This window comes from Anoplolepis gracilipes, chromosome 9 (genome assembly GCF_047496725.1).
Source record: "Anoplolepis gracilipes chromosome 9, ASM4749672v1, whole genome shotgun sequence".
NCBI lineage: Eukaryota > Metazoa > Arthropoda > Insecta > Hymenoptera > Formicidae > Anoplolepis > Anoplolepis gracilipes.
Window position 1 is genome coordinate 11,179,684 of NC_132978.1, and position 27,048 is coordinate 11,206,731.

Sequence of the window (27,048 nt, forward strand, 5' to 3'; positions counted from 1 at the left end):
ATGCGCACTTTAATTATCGGGATTCGCCAAAAGCAGCGAACGATAAACAGAAGCGATGTAATTTGATTCGCTCGGTACAAATATTTGTGGCTGCGTAACGCGCCGCGCTGTTACGCGACCCGAGGCAGTGGGTTGCGTTACCGGAACTGCGTAACACTGTGTATATATGCGTAGACCCGCGCAGAGGTTAACTTGGGACGCATCCGGATGCGGAAACGGTGCGGGTCAGTTACGTGAAAATGTTCGACGCCACGCCATACATCGTGTTTCGGCATATAGGGCTTTGCCGTAAGTACGGCATTGTGCAGTTACGCAAGAAGGATTATGCCACAGGCAGGGACGGATTAATCCATCACTCGTGAATGAAAACAATGGCTCCGCGATTATCGATTATTTTATGTATCGCGCAAACAATTCCACGTATGGTAAAATAATGAAGTTGCAAAATTAACGTTTATATAATGCGCGCTTTCAGATGAAAAGCTCTCTTTATAATGTTGTATTTGAAGATAATGAAGTGTACGAGATAATTGTGATAAATGCTGCAATTATATGTAATTAATACGTATGATTGTAGAGGCAATATTTAATAATCGTGAATAACAAAGTGTATTATTAATTGATGGAAATTTCAACGATAATTTGCAAATATTCCCCAGATATAATAATAAAGATAGATTATATACAAATGTATGTTGCCGAGTGTGTACTTAACTGTCCGTATTTAATTTAATCTCGAGTGCAAACATATAAACGTTAAATTCTCTCATTTGAAATCATGTATTTTAATTAGTATTCATGTGTAATAACATGAGAGATTTTCACCTAATTGTCGATACAATGTATCTCGAATGCAAACTTTATTCATACTTTGTATCGATAGTAGCGGCCCTGTGCTTCTCGTGCGTGCCGGATCGGATGCACGCAATTGCGGTGCAGCTTGACGGTCGGCAGAGGGTCTATGTATGCACTCGAGTGCATCCCAAATCGCGTAGGTCAGTTACGAGAAAATATTGACTGATCGCGCGTAATGGCGCGCATCCGATATTAACGATAGAACCATCCCTAGGATCTACCCGCTATCTCTGGCTCGTGCGCGAGTTGTACGTGAAGCATACACGCATACGTGTATTAATACGCGTATGCACGCTTATAACGTAGGGGCAAACATAGGCGCGCGGATATTAAAGCGAGCGCATTTCCTGGTTCTCCGCATCAATTGTCATTAAACGACATGATTATTGCACACGTTGACGATTATTGCTGCGATAGACCATTACCGGAATATCCGAACGAGAGGAACCGCGCTTCTCATAATGATCGATAACCGATATATATATTCATCGGTTATTTCGTTAATGGCACATTGTGCCAGCTATAGTGGCGCATAGTTTCTCGCGAAAATTGCGATGTTTCGTTAACGAGGCGTTTCGAGAACCGTTGTTAGCCAAAGTGTTGTTGTCTCTTTGTTTTGCGCGAAACATCGCGTATATACGATAGATAAATGAAGAGGTATACGACGGACAAAATATGGAGATTTTAACGCGATATTTTATATTGCGTTTTATATTCCACCGAAATAAAAGTGCCAATTTATTGCTGTCATTTTTCAAACTCTAAAAGATTGTAGTTGTATTTACAAAACAATATTGCATTTTATAGAGGTACAAGTTAAATATATTTTTTTTTAATTACTTGTTTGATAGGAGCTTCATGATGTTTAATTAATTTTTACAAATACTTTTCTACGCACGTGTTCAAGTTTTGATGTTCAGTGGTTATCGTATTTTGACAAAGTTGTGTGTTGAGATTTTTCTCATGTTTTTTTACAATAAGCATGTTATGATATTACAGCTTTTACGGTGACCCTTTTACGCGGAAAAGGGAAAGGAAAGTAGAAAATCGAAACAGCTACCTGTTGATCGTGTAATTGTAGCCATTTAACCAATTAACGGCGAATATTGGCGATACACTGTATGCGCGTTTTACAAAGAACCAAGACGTTTATGTTAAACGATGACAGGTTGTCAACTCTCTCGTTTATAATAGCGCCGGCATATATTACGGTTGTTACGTCAGCGACTTGATGACGCGGAGAAGAGTACCTGTTTAGCATCGAGTTTAGCAGAATCACGCCACCACTTTAGCCTGATACTCGTGGCTGTCGTCACGAATGATCGATCATATCGTCTGTCTATGTGTAGTCGAAACGAGGATGATCTCGATGACTTGCACCCATTGAATTATGTCTCGTATGTTGCATATCATATATATTGAGAAAATCCCTCATGAGCGTGTCATATGCGAAAGAGAGAGAGAGAGAGAGAGAGAGAGAGAGAGAGAGAAAGAGAGAGAGAGGTATAGAAGGGGGCGTACGTGTTATCGATCCTTACGAAATAAACTGCTGGAAGCCAATTGAGAGAGAGGATGATAAATCTATTTTATTTTTGACGAATCATGCGACTTGTAGGAAGAGTAATGGAGATTATTAGAAAATGCAGGTGCAGTTTATGGATAATATAAGCTCCACTGGTTTGACTGGTTCTCGTAAAAACAATAATAGATTTAAGTGAATAATGAATTTATTTTAATTTATTTCTGAAAAAATCATACGTACAATTATATTTATTTTTATCATTGACAAAAGTGGCAATAAAACAATAGCATCAAGAAATTAATCAAACATGTTTTTATCATTACTTAATTTAAATAAATTTTTTTTCTGAATAATTTCTGAAAATATGCGAATAGCAGATTTATTGACTTATTTTCAAATCAGTCTAATATTAATACTGGAGTTTAAAAATTCTTTGAAACACGAAATTTTACGTGATATAATTGATCGCTATATAATAGGAAAGAAAGAGATTTCGCGTGCCGGTTATAAAGCATCAGCGTTCGGAATACCAACGGGAGACGGATTTATCTTCTTCCATTTTCCGAGGCTGTCATATCTCTCGCAACGGTAATGAGGGGAGAGAGAGACTCGGCACTTTCAGGACCGATTTCGGTTTATCATGACGGCTTATCAGCCATACGAATATTCACGCAAATTTATCGATCTGTCTACAGTCGTTTCGACATAACTGGCGGTTCGCATCGGCTTTCGAGCTCTCAGCTTTATGTCGCGTTCCCTCGGGGACGCGATAAGGAACAAAAAAAATAAGAAGCCACCGGCAGCGTCGCGTTATGAGCATGAATTTTTATATTGAGATCTTATCGCTTACGGTACCCGGCACACTACCGGGACAAGGGAAAATAAAAGATGAGATTCGCGGCTATAATGATGTTCTCGCTGCAGCGCGTGGTTACACGGGATAGCCGATTTATTCTTTTCGTCCCTTTCGATATCGCACTTTTTTTCTTATTTTATAGCTCTTTACTTTCTAATCTGATTTTATAATAGTTGATCTGATCTGAAAAAATATATAACTTTCCCTAAAAAATTTCCCTATGAACACTAACCACCCTTTAGAACAAACTAATATAAATTGGTTCATCAATTTGACGAACGTAGAAATTCCTCCAATAGTTTCCAATCTCTTACAAATGGGAAGCAATTTTTGTCTTCCAAATATAGATAAAAAATTTGCTATCCATGAATCAATTAAAGACATCGAAAGTGGGGTTAAAAGAAATAACATCATGAATTTCTCAACAATCCGTAATACAGCCATTCTTCAATATGGAAAATTTTTACATAAAAACCGGAAAAAAGACTTAATACAACAAAAATTATTTCATATGCAGAAAACAACAAATAAATTTTGTTTTGACAATCCGAACATAATATTCACTCATGCAGATAAAGGTAACGCTACAGTTGCATTGGACAGAACACGTTACATTAAAAATGTAGAGATAGTACTAGAGGACAAAAATAGTTATTTGGTGATTAACAACAATCCGTGTTTAAAAAAATAGAGAGGGACCTCAATAATTTGTTGAAAAAATGGTTAAAAAAAGATCTAATTTCAAAAAAAGAATACTACTGGCTACATTCCAAGGATTCCTTACTTCCAAAAGCCTATGGTCTTCCTAAGATACACAAAGAGGATACACATTCCATTCAGAATCATTGTCTCATCTGTTAATACGGCATTACACTCATTAGCACAGTTCTTACATAAAATACTTCTAAACAGCTTACCGACAGCAAAGAGAGCCATGTGAAGAATAGCTTTGAATTATACAGCGAGCTTTCTGCTAGTACACTTGATAGGAATGACATATTGGTTTCTTTAGATGTAGTTTCATTATTTACAAGTGTATCTCTGGATCTTGCGATTGACAGCATTAATGAGAGATGGATTTACATAGGAGCGCACACAACATTGCCGCAGAACGAATTCATATACGCGCATCATATACGCATATCAACTTATTTCACATTTAACAACAAAATCTATAAACAAACGTATGGGAGCCCCATGGGATCTCGATTATCACCCATGATCGCTGATTTGGTCATGCAGGATCTAGAAATAACAGTACTTAATTCTTTAAATCTACACACTTCGCTGTACTACAGATATGTTGACGACATTATAATGGCTGTTCCATCAAATTCAGTTTCTAGAATTGTAAACGCTTTTAATAATTATCATGATCGTTTAAAATTTACAGTAGAATGTGAGGCAGACCGTTGCATAAGTTTCTTGGACTTATTGATCAAGATGAGAAATGACATTATTTATATTGATTGGTTTCACAAGAAAACTTTTTCAGGAAGAGTATTGTCTTTCTTTTCGAGCTATCCTTATTGCCAAAAAATAGGAATTATTTACAATTTGGTAGATAGAGCTTTACGGTTGTCACATCCACATTTCCATAAAAAGAATATTGAATTAATAATCAATATATTAATGAGCAACGATTACCCTCTAGAAATGATAGAACTATAAATAGAAGAATAGAGAATCTTATTTCCAACAAAACTATTACTAGAAAACAAGCAGATCTAACGAAATATTCCGAAAAAAACAATGACAATAAAGTTAAAAAGATTTTCGTTATTCCATATGTCAAAAACATTTTTGAAAAGATAGCCTCCACGATTAAAAAAATAGATCTAAGGATAGGATGTAGTAGCTTAAATAAACTAGATAAAATTATAAAAGTACAGAAAGATAAAAAACTTTTCACGACTAACCCTAATGTTATTTATAAAATAAATTGTAACGACTGCAACGCGACATATGTAGGACAGACAAAAAGACAATTACAGACAAGAATAAAAGAACGCATCAACAATATAAAATTGAATTCCGAAAAACATTCGGTAATTTCCGAACATATCTTAAAAGAAAAACATACATTCAACTGGGACGACGTGAAAATTCTTGACTTTGAAATAAATTATCGTAAGAAACTTATTTCAGAGATATTACATATTAAAGAACAAAAGAACGGTTTAAATTTAAATAAGAATACAGAATTACTTAACAACGTTTATTATGATATTTTACATGAGTTGACAAACAGATAAAAAACTTATTTATAAGACAGGAATAACAGTGGATAAGGATAGGTTGTTTAAACACACGAAAAGTTTTCTCCTCGACCTTTGGGTTATTAGAAATAGTATAGCAAGGAAACTGTTGGAAGTAAGAGGTCTCATCGAGTTGGGAGATTCTTGATTTTTTAAACAATGGACATACAAGTGAGTTTAAGACGATAAGAGTGCAACTAAGTGGTATTATCAGGATTTAACATCACACAGTAATATCATCGTAATCTGTGATATGTTTATAGAATATACAACTCTACGCATTCAAAAAACGCATACATTGTTGGTGGATAGTTGTAAATCGCCCTCAACCGATGAAGGAATAATTGGTCACTAGCAATTCGCGAGGATGTAAAACATTGTACTTTACGTTAGACTAACGACGTTGCAATAATTAATCGTACAGTTCGAAATTTTAATTAAACTTGCTCTTATTTTGTTGTGGTTATAAACTACTATGGATGCTCAAAAAGCCCTTTTATATGCAATGTTTTATAATAAGGATGGGATTATAATGCTCGTCACATGAATTATTGTATTTGCCTTGCGTTCGTAATTATATTGAGGAAGGCTGCGTACAGCCGAAACGTTTATGTAATAATTCAGAACAATAATAAATATTATTTTAATGAATAGTTAAATTTGCTCGTTAGTTGGCCTATTAGTTTTTTAATTATTGTTAAATATATAACTTTATTTTAGAAAAAAAAATTGTTAATAAATTATGAGAGAAAATATGTATTTTAATTCTTAGTGACAAAAACTTTTGATTTTCTGTATTATGTATGAAATTTAAAGTGTTTTATTTTAAAAGTATCATATTAATTACAAAGACGCTTGATTAATTTCTACTAACAACTCATTGTTATCACGCATAAGGATATATATAACCGAACGGTATCTTAACTACGTATATGATTATACGTATATGTATATACAATGCTGACTGCGAGAATAGATGTCAGACAGCACGCGCTACGTGAGATATGTATGTAATGCATGACGTAATCAAGGCCAGAGCGATAACATGTGCTGTGGGAGAATACGAAACGATATATTAAAAATGCATGGCTTTTACACTTATAGAATATTTGTATTAAATGTATTAGCTATTTCACTTAATATCATTACACAATTTAATAAATCGCTTGAGAAGTTTACTCATGAAAAATTAATAGACGCGAAAGTAGCAAAGTTACTTTCATTGCAATAATATATATTTATAGATCTAATCTTTACTGTAATATAAATTATTTCATTATTTATAACAGTTAATAAACACAAGTTTATGTCAATTATATAATCAAAACATAGAATAAGTTTTTTTGATTGATTTTAAAGAAGCAATTATTTTGATTATAAAAGTAATGTCAGTCTATTTAACATTTGAAACTGTCTATTAATACATGTGTGAATTACTTTATTGATTAATAAAGAATTTGTTAAGCCTTCTAATTAAATACATAAACATTGTTTTATATGCAACGCGCGCGCGTATCTTTATTTTTAAACTCATCTTTAACAATTCTTAATTTATTTACAATTATACTTTGATTAATGTTAAATTAATAGTATTTATCATGGGATAAACAGAATTTATACGTAGTTATGCGAGCACTCTTCCGAAGGCAGCGTGGCCGAGCGGTCTAAGGCGCTGGTTTTAGGCACCAGTCCGTAAGGGCGTGGGTTCGAATCCCACCGCTGTCAAATACTTTTTTTTGCAATTTTCGGCATAGGTAATTATTATCTAGAGAATCAAAATTATGGATCACTAATGTAGCGCACTCGAAATAAGTTAATTTATCGCATAAAATATTTAACTTTAATTCATCGTAATAATTTACATCAATATCGCTGGAGGAATCGATAATCGTAACGTGGACATACATATGTCAAGCCAGAATTGCAAAAAAAATTAATATGTTGTGACATAAATTACTCATGTGTAGATAATATCGATTTTTTTTATAATTTGATAAGATAACGATGCAAAAGTAGCAAAGCTACTTTCATTGCAATAACTTATAGAGCTAAAATCTATACCGCAATATAAATTATTTCATCATTTATAATAGTTAATAAACATAAGCTTATGTCAATTATATAATCATGTATATAATTTTGAACACAAAGTTTATACAATTTTTAGTCTCATTATACTAAAATGTTTAAAATGTGCATTATTTTATTAAGAACTATAGCTCTATTAATAATATATATGAAATCAAAAAGCACAAAATACCAAAAGTTAAGGTCCCACCGAGATTTGAACTCGGATCGCTGGATTCAGAGTCCAGAGTGCTAACCATTACACCATGGGACCTTCAAAAATCCTTATTGGTCAGAAGGTTAAAATGGCACCTTGACCTAGGTCATTTACAGTACAATTATATTAGAATCATCTAAACATCTCATGAGATAACGATAACGTTTAACTTTTCGCTTTTCAAAGCATAGATTTGTGTTGTTCTTCAGTTTACTTTGCGATATTCATATTAATTATTTATTACTAACGTTTAATATTTTCTGTAATTATCTTAGAATAATTTTTATTATATCAAATAGTAAGGAATTATGTTCTATATAAAGTGGATTGCTACTCTCGTGTTAATCAGAGGATATTAAAAAACGGGGATGTAGCTCAGTGGTAGAGCGTTCGCTTTGCATGTGAAAGGCCCCGGGTTCGATCCCCGGCATCTCCAATTATTTTGCTATTTGATCGTTTAAACAATATATTATTGCATATATGTGTATTACTTGCTCGAATCTTGTAATTTTTTTTGTGCGAGGCGATGATGAGTATAATTTTTAAAGTAAATGATTTTTTTTTGAATTTATAGAGCTGCTACATTCCCGTTTATGCACGATTATTTTGAACTTTAATTTTTTATATGCACATGAGAACGTATCTGAATATTATAAAAGATTATTTCTTATTATGAGAATTTTTTCCAAGGTAGAATTATTTATATACATATATAAATATATGTATATATATATATGTATATGTATATCATTTTCATAGTTTATATTGAAATCTACGTTCATAATCTCTTTACATTATTTGTCTTGATTATCACGCTCTTTATCGATTCGGTTTGCGCGAACAGCCACGCATGCTCGTCCGTCATGCGATAAAAAAATCGCGTGTATTTAGAATGTCAACCGACGGCCGTGGCCGTATGTAAAGCGCGACAGGGGAGACGATGGCATGCAAATGAAACCGAGCAAAGAGATTGAATGGTAATAGTCTTCGATTCGTCATATGCAAAAGTTGGCCTGTGTGTATATCCATGGGCCCCTTGTCGACGCGGGAGAAAGATGCTATCATTTGAATTGCCGTCGTCATCATACGGGTAGAGATACGTTATGTCTATCTCCATCGAATATACCCGGGAATAATCGTGCGAAATATACTGTGACAGGATTTCCTTTTCTTTTTTTCTTCCCGCGCGCGCGCGCAAGGGATGAATGTAACGACGATGAATCGCACGTGGGAATTAATCATCGCTGGAAAAACGACGCAATAAGGCAGAGTACGGCTCTCTCTCTAACGTAATCGCGCGCCGATGAGTCGTACGAGAGGCAAGAAACGCTCATAGATAACAACCTTGATTGATCGTAAGCGTATATGACAGTCCGATGATACGATAAAAATATAAGTTTGCCTAAGTAAGCATCGTGCGACATATTTTCCTTTGCTTGTTCTATTTGAAACATATTTATAATATGGGAAAGTGGATCACACCGAATTATTCTCGCTTACAATCATTTCTGTGTAAAAATATTTGAAGTAAATAGTTTTTCAACAATAATTCTTTAGAAGTATAATTATTAATAGAACTGCGATGCTTAATAAATAATGTTTACATTTTATCATGAGACTAAAAATTATATAAACTTTATGTTCTCTAATTTATGTATGATTATATATTAATATAAGCTTGTATTTATATATTAACTATTGTAAATAATGAGATTATTTTTATATTACTGTAAAAGTTATTTCAATAAATTATTATCATTGTAATTGCTACTCGTCGTTATCAATTGCTCGTGTCGTTATCAATTTGTAAAGAATTCATATTGTAACACACGAGTAACTTATATGTCACAACAGATAATTTTTTTGCAATTATTTCTTAACATGCATATTTAATTTGAGGTTTGTATGACACCTTTACTAGCGATTTCTAAAATATCTGAAACTGATGCCACGTGTAAATCTTTGAAAACGAAATCTCGCACGGAGGGACCGTATAAATTGGATATATGTATACGCGCGCGATATCGGAGATATTCGGCGAGATCTAATAGAGTCGCCTTAAACCTGCGGTATTCGAAGTATTCTCCCCGAAGGGGAAAATAAGAGAGAGAGAGAGAAAGAGAGAGTTCGTCCACGGATCCCCTGTCACTGAACCGTTATAATATCCTGTCCGGCAATCTCGGGTATCTATTTTGTCCCCGAGGAAGAGCGTAACTATGTGAAAACAGCATAAAAAAAAATCTCGTCGCGCATAGATATCGAATTTTGACCCCCCTCCCCGGTTAGGGTCAGCACTGGAGCGTATGACCATTTTGTCACCCTCGCCGAAAATTTTATTTACGAATATCCTTTCGCGCACAAGAGCGTTCGCGCTGTCCGAATGTGGATGCGACGCGACATAAAAGTGCCGGCACCCCTGTCACCCCCCCCCCTTCTGTCAGTACCATCGCGGATTCTTTCCGCGTTACAAGCGACGAAACTTCCGGCTGAATGTAAATGTCCAATTGTCAGCGGCGCCGCGCCCCCGTTCTTTTCGACGGACGTTTTACGGGCAATCGACAACGAAGAAATAAGTTGTCCGCGACTTTTTCCGTCCAGCTACATGAAATGCGTCATAGATGAATTTTGATTCCCTCGGAGGATTCCTTTTTCGCGATCATTCGCGAACCGAAATATATTACACGAATTAACAGGCGATATTTTACGTAAATATTAAATAAATATTTCTCATTAATGAGATATCGAAAAATTTATGATATCGCGATTAATTATTATGTAGTAATTATATAGAAATATACACTTGATCCAGGAAATATCATGATTTATGAAAATGAGTTCTTATTTGAAAACTTGTTAAATATCAATCTCTCCAATCGAAATTAACAATCAATCAACATCAGTCGACTTAAATAATTTTGTAACATTCAAGCCTAGAATAAATTACAAGAAGTTAAACTTATGGGAAATGTTGAACAAAAAATGTGGTGGATGTTCAATGACACGAATTGCAGGTGGGAGGTGACGAGGTGCGATGAATAAAGATATCTGCAGAGCGAAAGATAAAGATCACGCCTGTTTCCATGTCGCAGATAATAATACTGCTGCTGCTGGCAGCAGACGGTTTTTGTATTCCCGGCTTTCTTCATTTCTCCTTCGTCGGCTGCGCTTCCTAGAGACGGCATGGTCGACGGTGGGGTGTTTTAAATATTTAGGCGGCTAATTTTCGCGGGGATTTTTAAGCCGACGGAGGAAAGTGAGAATTGAAAAGGAACGCGGCGACGCGAGGCGGCGGAGAGAAGCGACCGAGCGAAATGTCCTCCAGACTGAAATAATAATGAGAGGCGCCAGCGCCTTTAATCACGATATTAAACATTTACGATCGCTACGACGGTGTCCTGCTACGTTAAGACTTGCTTCGCTCCTTTCCTCGTGCGGCCTCGATCCGATCTTACCCCTGGTACAAAGCGACTTTTGCTGTAACCCTCCCGCGTCCCTTGTTTACGTCTACACAGCGTAGTCGCTGATAACCTTATACGATGATCTATACCTCGCCTCGGGATATTCTGAGTAGAGAATTTAATCTTGAATGCGTTTTACCTTGTCATGAACGAGATGTAAACATATGGAGTTGTTTATTTAATCATATACGCTCTTACACTCCATTGTATAATCAGCATAAATTATTATTATGCAATTTCTTTAATGAGCTCTGCAGTTTTTCACTTTGTAACTAGAAAATATAGAAGATAGATTGCGATACTTAAATATTGTTTTTATTCATAAAAATAATATTTTATATAAAACTAATAAAAACTTCGAGAAAAAACAAATCTACTATAATACCAATAGATAGATTCGAGTTGGAGATTATTATAAGGGACGAATGAGAGTGGGAATATAACTTGCAGTAGAATGGGCAATTCGGACGAAAGGACTGTGGACACTGGCGAAAAAGTTCATTTTTCTTGGCCGACGTTGCTATCGCCAGATTATGTCCCGCGCAGCTATATTGATGACAGTGGCAAAGCCACCGAACCAGCCAGCTCAATCTAGTCCATAGTTTGTTTTGCTTTCACACAATTTGTCATCCATTGTCTGGGTGTACGTATACTCGCTGCCCCGTCTGCCTCCAATCGTTATTTATGGTTTCAGAGACGCCTGATTAATTTTTGTCTCGTTCTCTTAATGTCTGAAAATTGTTGGCTCGGTTTCAAAACTTGGTAACAAAGAGCTTCGTTGTAATTAATGCGAAATAATTTTGCGCGGGGATACACGAGAATACGAGATTAAATATGAACACCCAGTGTGCTTACGATAAAATTACATTTTTAAGCCGCGATTTAAGGTGATGGTAATACGAGATGATAGTCTGGATGAAAAAAGAATAATTTAATATTCCTTATTCCGCGCGTAGTAATACGATTTCATGGAACGCCAAGCACGCGACGCCTGAGCATTAGAAATACGATTTTCCTTTCACAATTGCCAGGGATAGATTGAACCGTCGGAAAGTATTTTTCTCGAGCCTAATTCTGAATTTTTTTATTTTCATGCTTCGTTTTCCATATATCGAATCATGATAAAAAGTGCAGTAACAATATAAACTCAGAAATTAAGAGAGAGAGAGAGAGAGAGAGAGAGAAAGGAAGACTATAAATATTTGATTTTATACAATAATTTGTATCAACGTTATTAATTACATATGAATAAAATAAAATATTTATTGATACTTTATATTTTTTTATGTAAAATACGCATATTTAATACTTATCATAATTTTAAAAATTATATGCAATTGTACGATCAGATTACAAGTTTTTATTTACTGTTAAACAATAACATGCCAAAAAAAATATTCAATAAAGATAAAATATTATAGATTCTCAGTAAAGCAGAATATTATTTTTTCAAAATAATAGAAAAAGAATGTTTTACCTAATATTTTATCTTCTTTCGTATTTTACCTATGTTTTTTTAGTTTTCCCTTTTTCCTTTTTATGATATTTCGACCTTGAAACCCGATCGGCAGGAGTAACAATCTTAAACAGCAGGGAACCTCTGTTGTGTACCCTGTGCGTAAGGGTTGCCTGAAATACGTTCGTCCCATCTTTTCTATTTTTTTTGTGGTACGAGACGCCTCTCGTACCCTCGAACGAAGTCGAGAAGTTTGCGGGGTAACGTGAGAATGACAGCAGATGCGGCGGAATGAAATTACAAGTTGTATCCCGACATTATGTCGACGTGTTGTGCTTTTTCAGCGAAATTGTTGTGACAGGCACCTCAATGCGCGATTTTCATTCTTTCTTTATCTTTCTCTCTTTCTCTTTCTCTTTGAAAGATTCCCCTATAGTGTAGGGTGGACATTTTTACGGTGTCAAGTCCCGGCCTTTTGGGAAAAGGGTCCGCGTCTCCTGTCGTTTGACTAATCCCATTTAATCGGTCGTTTTTCCTTTCGATACGCTGATTAGATTCAAAAAATTAACGTTCAAATTCAAGAGCGCTAAATAAAAACGCTGGATTTTGCATAAGAAAAGTGAATTTCTTTTTTAAAGCATCTACTTTTGCACGCATATGAGATTTCATTCAACTTTACGTTTGCATATATATATTAATTTTTTACGAGATTTAACTTTCTCTCTCTCTCTCTCTCTCTCTCTATATATATATATATATAATTTCATGTATAAAACATATGCAGTATTTATGATTAATACGTGTTAAGTTTTAGAAGCGTACATAATACGCTTATAGTACATGGTATTTGACTAATGAAAGTCAACTTCTCTGAGATTGCTATTAGTTTCATTGTAAGGTTAGCAAGTAGAATTGAGACCGCATGAGAATTGCACCAGTTTATCTTGCGTTCTCTAATTGTCTATGACTATTCATCAAGTCATTTATACTCGACGCAATTATCACTACCATTAATCTTGAGACGGAGAGTCATCTCGAATCCGACTACGTTAAAGCTCTCGTTATTCGTCTCCTTGTGTAAAAATGAAATATTTTAAAAATATGTTTAAAGTATAATTAATAATAAATTATAAATTATAAATCTAAATGTAATAAACAAATTTTGTACCATTTTAAAAATGAAGATATATACATACATTTACTATATTTTGAATTTTAATTATGCATATAAAAAATTATATTACTAAAAATTGAAGAAATCAAGTTTCAGTATTATTTATTTTATAATTATAGATAAATTACGATAATTATGGGCAGATCAAAAAATTTTGCTAAGTGTGGGGTTCGAACCCACGCTCCCAGAATGGGAACCAGATCTTAAGTCTGGCGCCTTAGACCGCTCGGCCAACCTAGCTTCGATGAAAGGCGAATGAAAATATTGATAGATAACCTACTAATGAATTAATATTTATAGCATAATAACAATAAATTTTATTTCGTGATTCATGAAATAAAATTGTTTAATTGGTTTCGTTTATTTTGATTGCATTAAACAACGGAAAATTATTTCATTTCTTGGTTTAATATTTTTTTTTTTATAACATTGAATAATATTGAATACCTAACTGTGGGAACATAGCAATTTAATAAACGCATATTAATTATTAATAAACGATAGGATATATATATAATACTTCGACATGATAAGTTTGCCTCGTATTTTTAATTTAGTTATGACTCCCCATTTTGTATGGTCATCCTTTGTAAATTGTGTAATATCCCGACGAGTTTGACGGGATAGAAAACATAGCATGGCTAAATGCACACGAACTCTGTGCGAGTACACGCGAGCACACACGGTAATTTGCTCGTGACCACTAATGCGCCGCTCTATCTTTATGCTTCTGAAAAAAATCACGGAAGTTGTAAAAGCACGACGCGTTATTTGAATAATATTGTCATTATTCACTTCTCTTGTTCCACGATGTGACTAACGATGAGTCGAGGGGGAATGGCTCGGTACTTGTGAATTTTGATCGTAATCAACTAATCTGCGACGACCGTGGGATTCCGTTAAGAAAACTCCTGGCGCGTGTCAGATGACTTTTTTTTTTTTTTTTTTTATGTAACACTGTTACGTTTTTATTTCGATTATTGTTACGATATCGAAAGTTAACTTTGTTGACCTTTCATCGTGCCAAGTTTGCATGTATGCAATTTTTACATTTAAAAGAGGAATAATTCAGCCTAAACAATCAAATTTACATGTCATCGTAATGTGCATGCTCAATGTCATTTGAATACGCACCCTTTGCACATACGAGAGTCCAATGACCCGTTTCCATTAGTCGGTTTAACACTTAACGTCGCGCACCGTGGATTTGCACGCATATCATCCACGCTCCTCATCGTTTCTCCGCGATGCCGAGGTTTCCTCTCTTCTCTCCTTCTCCGTCTTATGCGGCGCACCTGTGCGGGCGTGGTGGGGACGATAAGTCAACGTAAGAGCGGCACGACGTTCAGGTAGGTAGATGGGCATTCGCAATAAAAGCGAATCGTATGTCCGGACGATGTTCCGCGACGTAATAAAAAAAAGGAAACCCCGATAATGGTAGCCGAGGTATCGCGAGCGCGAGTTGTCGGTACGACCTCACGAGGCATAGTTGATGTTGTTGATGTTTGGATTGCGTGCCGCGCGAATGTCGTACCAGTCTGCACCTATCCCGTTGTTAAAGCGTCCCTTGCCAATCACCTTTTCTCTTTCCCTTCTCCCCCGGCTGTGTCATTAGCGTAATCATTCTCCGTCACTTGGACGATTCCTCGAGAGCGTCGGGACTCGCGAACCACTTCATATTTAAATCGTTCCAAGTTTGCTTCCACTTCCGACGCACGCTTTGGGGCTTCCTGATTGTACGCCGCGGGGAATCGTTAATGCTCGCCGATAATGACTCGTCTAGGGAGCTGCGCGTGGTTCGTGAGATAAGAACTTTTTTCTTATGAGAAAATATTCTTGTTTTTTACAAATGTAGAAATAGAGATGTTAAAACGTGACACAAAGAATTTTAATTGATATTTAAGAGACGTTGCGTTACATATTTTATATTCATATTTATTTATTTGTCTTTATGGATACTTATTAATACGTATATGGAAAATATCGGTTGCAATATTTCAATATATACATTTGTCATCGTAAGGGTTTACTTGCCGAAAGCACGTCTGTGTCGTTCAGCCGCAACAGAAAAATAATTAGACGAAACAGACGTTACTCGGCGAGCACGTGTGTCTTGGAGAGCAAGCTACAGCTGTTAACCGTGCTTCGATTTTCTCTATTTAGGTTTGCCACACATGCCAACTTTATCTTTCATTTGAGGATTTAGAACCAAGAATGACGAGAGTAATTTATCTCTAAATTAGTTAACTATAAATAACAATCTATAGTATAATCGTAGGAATTCCAATTATTTCGAGTCAACTGCACATGATTTTTTATTTTGCGATAAAATAAAACAGTCATTGATATTTAAAATATTGTACATTATTCATTTAAAGTATTGCTCGGTAATTGCGTTAAAAATCAGAGTATATATTCTTAATTCTGAAATTATTATGCACATGCTTCTGTAGAAATCGAGCATCTATTAATGATCGCACGGCTGCAGAAATCAAGCGTATCGGTAGTAATTGATAAATAATATCGGCGAGAAATAATCGCAAGAAACTGTGAATGTAGGACTTGGAGAATGAACGAAGGGCTTTGTACTGGCGTGATTGGACGAGCAATTTGTTTGTAGAAGCTGATTGTGTCTATCGACGACCATGATTTGTGTAATCGTCTTCGACCCGGCGGGTTATCGCACTTACGGAACAGTCTTCCGTTGTGTGATTTTTATTCGCTCGGAAAGTTTTCACCTTATCACTATACGTAAACATTATGTGACCACTGCGTGCCTTATGGACGCAACGTTCTTACGCCATCTCCTCCTTGACACGTTTTAAATTAGTCTTCAAGTATCCCAAGATAGAGAGCAGCGTTGAAATTTCAATTTCAATTTTTATCGCGGCTGTCATGATTAACATCTTGCGTGATTGAAATCAAGCAAATATATGCAGTTATAAATAAAACATTATTTATGAACTAAATAAAATGCAAAGTTTTACATACATGTAAAATATGTTTGTCAAGTAAATGGAAAACTAAAATTTAATATAAATATTTTTATTTTAAATATGTAAAAATTGTATATTTTTTGTATATTATTATTTTCTTATTTCTTTTAATATTTTTGCTCTCGTTTTCTCTTTTTTGTTCATATATATATATACATGCCACGGAATTGCGACATATAATAGAAAGGACAGTGACATTTTTGCTTGTTAAAAGCTGAATATGAATATCGCTGAAGCGGAAAGAGGTGTAACAACGTCCTTTGACTTTGAGAGAAAAAGAAAGAGAGAAAGTACGTGTAGCGGCAAAAATTAGCTTTTGGAAATAATTCACGTGTGTTATCGGCTACTAAGGGTCGTTTCATGTTGCGACTTGTCTTTTGCGTTATGCCGCATGGGAGTGCTTTCATGTCAATACTTCAAAGTGACATATGAGTGCCTACATGAAGGTACTGTACGCTACAAAAGTTGAATGTACGATTTGATATTGTTGAATCATACTCCTTACACACAATCCGCTAAGATTTAGTGATAAAATTAGAAAATATATATAAAATTTAAAATGTATATAATTAGATAATATATTAATATATTTTTACAATAGACACTTTTTTACTTATTTTAACACGAGCAGAAAAGGATCATTAATTTTATTAATTATTTCGAAACTTAGTTATTTTATAAGATGCTTGATTAAAGAGAGATATTAATTTATTGCTTACATACTATAATCATTTATAACTTTATTCATTGATTAATAATAATTATTTGAAGAAAATAAATCGTTTGAATAAAAGAACTCCATATAAATGTATTATAATATTTTGAATAAAATGCAAATAAAGAAGTAAAAAATTCTATCCTTAGAGGCTCGATCCGTTAATAGTGGGTGCGTGCATTTTTCATGATAATGTACCACACAAAAAAATCATGAATGCAGCTTAATAATACTGAGCAGTGTGTCGTGTCACGTCGCGTCGCGGCGAGAAGGAGCATTGTCGATTGCTGAAGTACTAATCAGAGGAGCCGCTGTCTTTTAAGATTATTAAAATCGTCAAAGCTTCAGACTTCTCAAAGGGTTAATTATCCTACAGACTGTTTATGGCTGGGCGCTACGCTTCCCTCGCCCGCCAGGGAACAGACGTGAATAAAGAACGAGCGCATCATCAATCGAGAACGGGAGGTACGCCGCGGAAAAGAGGCTCTCTGTTTGCGAGGCATTGTGTTAAGTCTTGGATCGCTCGCTTGATTGGCAAATGATGCATCCAAAATCAACAGTCAAATTGGCCAACAGTCAAATTGTCTTCTCCTTATTTCGTCATCATTATTTTGATTACTATCTTGATCATCATCGTTATCTTAATACAGATTATATAGTATGTCTTACACGTGTAAAATTATCTTTAATATGTTACATTGTACGACAAACTTTATATTGTGTCTCTTAAATCATTTCGTATTTTTACTTGGTTTTGGATGATATTATAACACGTTTTTTAATGGCGCATCGTTAATGTTGGATTTTGAAGTACTTACATTAAAACCGCGAAAATACCTTGTAAAGACCACTCGCGACAATACAAATCTCCGGGAAAAATCCGTCTTATCTGGAATTATATCCGCCTTTCCTCGCTCTAGAACGTTCAGAAAAGAAATAATGATAGAGGAGGACATGTGACATACACATATATGTGTTCGTACGAAACTGGTAAATGGACTGACCTTCGTCGCAAAACGGTCAACGACGAGCGAGCGAAAGGAAGAGAGGCCGAGAAGGTAACGATATCTGTGCACTTACGCGAGTCTTATGCGAGTGTACATACTTAGACAAAGTACCTGCTCGCAATCGCTTTAAAAGCGAGAGCATGCCAACTATGAAAGGTGCTAAGAGATGCTGCGCGATCGTTCTAGCCGCGATAAAACCGTCGTATATACGCGCCGACACGGATTAACGGTGATGAAGAAGATGAAAAAAAAAAGAAAAGAACTCTTAAGGCTGGCAAAGGAACATCGTTTCTTGGTAAGATCGCGCTTTTAAAAAAGTAGCGAGAACGTGGTTATTATGAACACGAGATATGATCCACGTGACATGCATTAAGCGTTCACATTCGCGTATCCGCAAAACGCGCGAAAAATTCCGAATGCTAAATGCATGCGATTTATGCTACTAGCGAACGATCTTAGCCGATCGTTCTTTCTCGCTCTCCCTTTTTCTCTCTATCTCTCTTCAGATGCGATGACGGCAGTCATCGTTTCTAAGAAGCCGCGTTCCTTCTCTGGCGTTCTGACAGCTCCGCGTCGTTTTGTCCCGTCGGGATTACTTCGATAGAATGCTCGTGCTCGGGAATGCAGTCGATAAGATTGATTGTAAAAGTGCACGCTGAGAATATCCATAAGTACTTAAATGTTTCAGAGGCACTCGGCTACACGCGCTCGCTTTTAATGATGAAACACTTCTTCGCGAGCGAACTTGAGACATTCTTTTTTTTTTATCTTGTCTTTGCACACGTTTATGGTTGCGGTAATATGTTCTGATGGACGCAACGTCCTATCGTGTGCATCATTTATCTCCATATCCTTTGCTTCGTCATCCACTGTCTCGGTATAAGTGAAGAATTGCAGCGCGAACAAAAACTCGATTATTACTGATGTGAACAACCTGTAGTTTATTTTCAGCAAGAGTCTTATGTCATTGTGTACAGCTGCATTGCGCATAATTGACGTAATGTATTGAATTCAATTAAATCTTGGACATTGTGAATAATCGAGATAATTGCAAAATACATATTTCAAATTTTTATTGTTGCGAATAATAAATGGTAGAATTGTAGAAATAGCTCAAATGAATGGAATTGAAGAGAACAAAGTGAATTACATCCAACAATTTAATTATCGTGAAAAATAAAAAATAATTTCGAGTTTTAAATGTAAACATATTATTAATTAATTTATATTTTATTAATTGATTTTATAATTACAGATGCGGATGGTGCCGTTGTCAACAGCATATCAAAAGGTACTTCTCATCGTAGTATCTAGAATCTCTTTTTGTTTTATAAACGAGTAAAGGAGAACCGGCTCTCTACGAATCGATTTTCTGTTTACTGTCGTGATAGAAATGGGCACATTATACGAGCGCGGTGAACGACGTTAACGAGTCGTTGAATCGTTGTCTGGTCTCTGGATGTATTTTAATAGATTTAACGTGATGTTAATGGCTAAGAGGAATTACGAAATTATAGCATTAACATCCTCTCGTATAGTTTTGTTCAAGAATATCACACGTTTCACATTCCGGGAATCGTTAACGTAATATATAGTAAGATTTAATCAAAAAATATCCGTCTATTTTTAATTAAAATTTTATTATCAAATTTCAGGTAATTTTAGATCGTTTTGAAAAGAGCATTAATTATATTTTTCATGGATTTAGGATGGACATTATTTTAATTCTTTTTATTTATTTTAGTCAGACATTTGCAATTTTATAATAATATGTAACGAGATCAATATTCGGTAAATTCTGAAATTTTTGGAAGTAATTTGGCTTTTACGTCGTTCTGTAAGAGCACGCGCGCGATCGTAGAGAAAGGGCCCATTAGAGAAAAGCCGCTTGAAATAGCATCTCCATCGCGTTGTTCGCCATGTACTAAACGTTCCTAAATGAATCGTTAATCGTTAACGGCGCGGCATTACGCGGTCCTTACGACGCGCTTATAAACCGGAAATTCGCCGATGCCCGAACGTCCGACTGTCCAAATCGTTTGGCGTGGAAGTCTTCCGGACAATAAAATCGGACCCGCTTTATTGTCAAAAGAGACCCACCTCGATAGACCGACTCATAACGGGGCCCGTTTGTTTCTAACTTGTCATTAAACGCGTACGTTAAACGCGCCATTTTTTTTTTCCATTTCGTTTCTACCGATTTTATATATGTATATATATCTCTCTCCCTTTCTCTCTCTCTCTCTCTCTCTCTTCCTTCTTCTCTCTTTGTCTTCGCGCAGGATCGCAGAGAGGCTGTAAACGGTCGCCCATTTCCCTGATACGGAATGCCGGATACGAACGAAATAGTCCGGATTCCTGGCTTTATTAAGCCCTAGGTTTACGCGAGACATTTCGAGCGTCCGAGAGACCGCGTGTAGTATCGGAAACAAAGCCTGCGAGAGTCGGGGACGAGAGTCTGACTTCGTTTTGATGAGCCGCATAAAAGAGCGAAGACGATCGGCCGCTGTTGTAAAAAGCGTTACGGCTATGGAACAGAGCTGCTATTTAATCATAGCCTGTCGTTTAACGAGACACGTCGCTCTAACTGTTTCTCATCAACTCGTTCTACCTTTTGTCATAAATGCGATTAACATAAAACACTTTTTTTGCAGAAAAAGAAATATAAAATGACATATTAATTGATTAATGTATATAATGAAATAAATTATTATAATAACTAAATTAAAAATATTAAAACTTTTTTATCATCGGTATAATAAAGTTGCAGAAGATGGAAAATATTATATATTATATTAGATTTACAGTTAGTTCAACATTTTTATCAGACTACTCTTTCTCGACGAGAAAAAGAAATTATTTTTCTTGCAGCGAATAAAAACGACTCTTTCTCGTCCTTCCTGTTCGTCAGTCAATATAATGCTTTTACCCTGCAACTACAACTGTCATATGACAGATAATATATATTCAGTATATTGGTTAGATACTTTGCTCCGAAAAAATTTACGAGCTTCATAAGAAACGTTTAGACGAACGAACGGTCGCTAGCGTAGAATCCATAACGTTTTGTTCTTCCACTTTTATAATTTTATTAAGCTTTAAGTTTGACCCGGCTAATTCCAATACACTTTTTTGTGCGTCTAAGCCCTTCGCGCTGCTCCTCCGCGCTCATCGTGCGTACTTTACGTTTGTGCGTGCGTGCATACGTGCGTGCGTATGCGTTCCGACACGACTGCTCGCGCCCCAAATAATCGTAAAATTTGATAATTAAATTTAATCGCACCCCTTTAACGGCCTCGCGCTGCTGCCCATTGTGCATCACCCTGGTCCTACTTTAATGGCACGATTACTCGAAGCTTTAAAACATATGCTTTATATATCTCGACTCAAAATGATGATGCGCCATTATAATCCTGACACGTCATTAATTTCGTTAGCGACTTACTACCGTGCGACTCATCTAGGGCTCTTGTACCTAGATCCTTTAAATCGAAACGATACGATCTCACGATAAAATGTCCCTTGGCTGGTAATTCTTGTCATTGAGTCCCTTTCTTGAGGGATAGTTCGTTTTAATGGTATAACGACGGTTACACTCCATTTTAGAGGCTCATATTAATCTTATTTAAAAAATTGAACAGATCGATGCAAATAAGATTCAAATATATAATTTTTCAAATTTATTTTAAGTACGAAGACACACACACACATACACACACACATATCGATAAAAATTGATAAAAATAAATCTCAGAAAATGCAAACTCATGTTCTTGCGTACTAAATCTTTTTCAATTTAAAGCGAATCACTTAGCTTTGCATCTGTGCAAATATGTTTTCAACAATATCGGCGAAAAGGAAGGAATGAAAATTTTAATGAGCTATTTTAAATGGAACGGTAGGATAACGTTTCTACATAATGTATAGTTCCAGCTTTTATCGATACATTTACCGGTAAGAGCGCCAGTCAGCAAACAGTAAATAAATGGTTTTACCGAGTCGCTCGAGACGTTAGAGTGTACAGCAGCGGTACACTTCCTGCCACGATACACGAACTCGTCAGAATTTTTTCCTTTCTTCGTCACCCTTCGCAGTTCGATATCTGTGCGCATGTATACGGCAAATTATACATATATTATGCGTCTGCAAATTGCGGGCTATCGGGACAATCATTAATTGACTCGCAGACCGATTTCGAAAATGCGCGTCTTAATTTCGCGTCCCAATTAGTCGGCATCCGGTTAGTAGCTCTCACGTCATTAGAATCGTAATCTACTAGAGAGAAAAAAAATCTTATTTGCGACGTTATTTTACAATAATATAATTTTTATGACGAATGTCTATTATATTTTCATTCAAAGTGCTATCGATACTTTGTCAAACGTTGGATAAATCGTTGCGCTCTTATCGAAGTTTAAAAGCATCGACCTTAAAGCCTCGGTTATACCGAGGCTTCTCTAGCAGCAATCACGTCTCGCTGAATACGCGAGTGGTGCGTAATTTTGCGGAAGATATCGAAGTGCAGCGGCGCACGATGGAAAATGCATGATGAAAATGCGCATGGTGATACTCGGTTCTTTTTTCCTGTGCAAAAGGGCGCTGCGTTGGCGGGTCGCCAATTAAAACGTCATACCCTCGACAGGCGAGTCGCGCGTGGAACAGTGCGTACGCAGGGCATTCCGCGCTTCATCGACATCATAGGTTTTTTTTGTCAACCGCGTAGCATCGATAGCACATACGTCAATATCTACGGAGTGATGGTAAAGTTCTTGGAATCGAACGCATGTTACATAATTGTCAGTAATATCTCAAATTAAAAGGTCTCGAGAAATTAATTTATTAATCAACATTAAAATTAAATTAAAATAAAATAAAAAGACGTCAATATTTATCGAAATCTCTCTCGAAATAAAAGCAATTATTTGTACTTTAAAAATTGTCAAATGACAATTTTTCAAAATTGTTCTATCTATAAAGAAATTGATTTACGGACGTATGTTAATAAACTTTTAAAATTCTTAAAATTTTCAATTCTTTTTCTTAACACCATGTATAGATGATATATCGCGGATGATTGTAAAAGCCGGGGGATAATGGAGAGGAAAGGAGGGAGAGGAAACAAGAGCCAGCGCGAACATCAAAGTCCCGGAAGTTATGGAGTGGGACTGTTGGTGCATCCGGCGCAGACTGATAATCATCTGTACGAAATACTTTGTAATCGTTAATTACGGCGCAACCACGGGCTTTCGAGGACGGGATCAGGCGCCACTCGGGGGAGAGACAGGAAAACGAGAGAGGGCTTTTGCGTTCGACTGTCACAAAGTAAAGTAGAAATACGCGCGCGCGTCTACAGTCCGTGACTCGTTCCGGCCCATTACAGCCGAGCAAACCCTTATCTACCACTTTAGTTTTTCATCACGACGGTTATCGCAGAATATTTCTCATAATCCGAGTATATTCGCTCAAGTATATATATGTGTGTGTGTGTGTGTGTGTGTGTGTTATAAAGAAATTGCTAACATTTGCTTGAAATCCTTTCCACTGCTTCAATTAAGCGAAGCGGAAATCTTGATGTTATTTATACGAACGATTATTTTGTTGTACGTGAACATTAATTACAATTCTTTGCTAATCGATAACGATTGAAAATAATTTATAGTCTGAGAATAATTTATAGATTGACAAGTAATCAGTTATTTTTTTATTTTTTATTTATTCATTATTTTAGACAATTTGTCATCGTTTTATCCCCTTGTTATTGAACGTAAGATAAAAACGAAAAATTTGCTGCTCGATAATCTGTGACAATTGAGCGGAAGCAATGATCTCTCGGAAGGAGAGTCGAGATGATTCTGCAGCCAACGACCGAATTTCTCTGTAATATTCAAATCGTCGGATCTGTCAGATCTTGACAGACTTCATAGGTCGTATTTCGTAGTCGGCCTCAAATGAGGCGGCGAAAGATTTCGCGAGAAATTCTCTCGAACCCTCATCGTGAAATATTCCTTTTCTTCCTTCCTATCTCGAAGGGGCGAAACATTTGGGTAAATGAAGCGCGTTGGAAACGAATCGTCTGGTGGGAAAGAAAATTCGCTGCTAAATATTCGAATGCTCGAACAAATCCTAAGTGCTCGATCCCGCTGTGAGCAGTTTTTTTTTATTACATAGCTTTCCTAGTTTTGTGCAATGAGAAACATTTTTTTGAGAAGGGGACGCGCACATTCAATTGTACGTCAACGCATGACGTATAATTTTGCGAACAGCGCGTACACGCGCTCTTCCTCCTCTTGTCTCGTGCATGTATTGCGTCGCGCAAAATCACACGCGGGATTAAAAGCGCACGAGACAACTCACGCGATAACACAAAAAATCGATACCTCTAATTGCTCTCTTGTATACGCGTTGCTCTCAATATTTTCTTGCTCGAAACTTCTGCCTAGTTATTACTCTCTCTCACTACTGTTGATAATTATTGCAAACTCGTCTCTCGTTCTCTTTATTTTCTTTTTCTTTCTATCTCTGATTATGGAGGCTATATTACGAGAGCGGTGCCTGGATTGCGAGCAGCTTCCAAGTTTCGCGCACCATAATCGCGATCGCTTCTCGGAAGATTTCGCCCCATGGTCAAGGCGTGTCGGCTGTCTTCTTCTTCTTCGCCGTTTCTTCATCTCTTTGTTTCTCACCGTCCATTAACTGCGGGCGCGAAGCACGCCGGGGCTCGTGCCGTGCAAGCCGCACCAGGAAATCAAGGCGAGTTATCATTACCATCTCGACAGATTACCGTGGCGGAGAGTGCGTACAACCCTGGCGCTAATAAGAGCACTATAAAAGGAAAGACGGTCGACGGAGTGGAGTGGGATACAGGGAGAGACCCTTTGGGAGAGACGAGTCGGGAGAAACGTTATAAAATCTATGCGACCGCAAAAACCGCAATGTTGCGGCGCTCTAGGTTCAAGTAGCAAGTTCAGTGGCCCTGATAGGTGTAGCACAATCATCGGTTAGCTTACCCGATGCGATCAGTACCGCGGAAGTTGCATAGTCATGAGCGCCGAAAAAAGTTGCATGAATCCAGTCGAGTTACTCTTTGAAACATTATATTGTATTTTATACGATATTGTTTTGATTGGAAAGATTTATAAAGTATTTATAAAGTAAAAAAAAAAAAATCAGATTGCAGTAACTTATGATTTTCGTGTTATGCATCTCGAAACAGTACGGATGTTAAATGACTTTTACCGCGTTATTGAAAAATATAGCGTATGTACACCACGCCTGATTGTTAACCTTATTAGAAGATGTATTGCATGATTAATGCCGTAAAACATAAACACAAAAAATATAACTGTAAATGTGTCGGATTCGCATTCGAACCGACATGTTTACGCGCGCAAGTGTGTTTATAATAAGTCTATCCTAGAAAATAAAAAATGCACGTACGCGCGCTACGAGTTGTTAAATGACAATATTGATTGTTTCGCGTATAAAGATTTTTGCACGCTTTTTGCGTCGATACGATCGGCAGGGAAATCGATAGATTTGATTGTAATTGCGCGCGGCACGGTCGCGCACGAGTGCCGCTGATTGCGTTTTAAAGCGTGTATCTGTAGTACGAGAAAAACGATCTGATGCACTGTGATTGCCGTCTCTCCCTTTCCCTCTTTGCCTCTCTTTCTTTCTGATTCGTAACGGAGAGTACCTCCCGCGGCAATAGGTCATCGGCAGATTTATTACTGCGTATCTACGAATTTTGCTCGGAAAAACATTAAATTTTCCATAATTCCTCGAGCATTCATTAGTTCTTTTTTTTTCGCAATAAGAATATTTTAGCCGCAAAAATCTAATAACGCAATAATAAAAGCAAGACACGCTTTTATCATTTTGCAATACATGGTATCATATAAATAATAAAATATAAACCAATTAAAACTTTTGTAAAATTAAAATAAGATGACATATCTACTTTAATAATTCTTTTCAAGAGTTTGTCAAAGAAGAATTTTTATTTTCATGATTATTATTATTATCATAAATTAGCATTGATTGAATCTCCATTTTCACTTCTTATCTTTGATCAAGAAATAGCGCGGACATTTAAATATGAATCTAGGCAGAATTCTAGGCGCGCCTAGTGCACATTAACAAACGTCACATGGATCAGGATGAACCATCAGCCGAGCGCATCCTCTGCCTGCATCTACGATCCTCATGCACGTCATATGTGCATACCATGCTTGGACCTTCAATACTAGCGGGTTACGTGCCCGTGAATTAGGGCTAGCTTGCTTTAGGTTATTACGTCATAACAGTACGGCCACCTGGAGGCAATTGCCCTCGCCTCCCATCTCCCATCCTATCTAGGTGTACTGTTACGACGACGGAAACCTGTCGTCCTATTTATTGGCCGTCCGCGATCGTACACCTCTCGCCAGACGGAATTAGACCGGATATCCCCGTAATCCGACGATCG

At 36.4% G+C, this 27,048-nt stretch overlaps 4 non-coding genes across 4 annotated transcripts; 2 read left to right on the forward strand and 2 right to left on the reverse strand.

Annotated features, from left to right (window-relative positions):
* Nucleotides 1–7,136: 7,136 nt before the first annotated feature.
* Trnal-uag (transfer RNA leucine (anticodon UAG)) lies at nucleotides 7,137–7,216 on the forward strand. The gene has a single exon. It is a non-coding gene; the product is annotated as a tRNA-Leu (tRNA).
* Nucleotides 7,217–7,760: 544 nt separating this feature from the next.
* On the reverse strand, nucleotides 7,761–7,832 carry Trnaq-cug (transfer RNA glutamine (anticodon CUG)). Its single transcript has one exon. It is a non-coding gene; the product is annotated as a tRNA-Gln (tRNA).
* A 307-nt stretch (nucleotides 7,833–8,139) lies between these two features.
* Nucleotides 8,140–8,211, forward strand: Trnaa-ugc (transfer RNA alanine (anticodon UGC)). Its single transcript has one exon. It is a non-coding gene; the product is annotated as a tRNA-Ala (tRNA).
* Nucleotides 8,212–14,018: 5,807 nt separating this feature from the next.
* Nucleotides 14,019–14,103, reverse strand: Trnal-uaa (transfer RNA leucine (anticodon UAA)). The gene has a single exon. It is a non-coding gene; the product is annotated as a tRNA-Leu (tRNA).
* Between the last annotated feature and the right edge of the window lie 12,945 nt (nucleotides 14,104–27,048).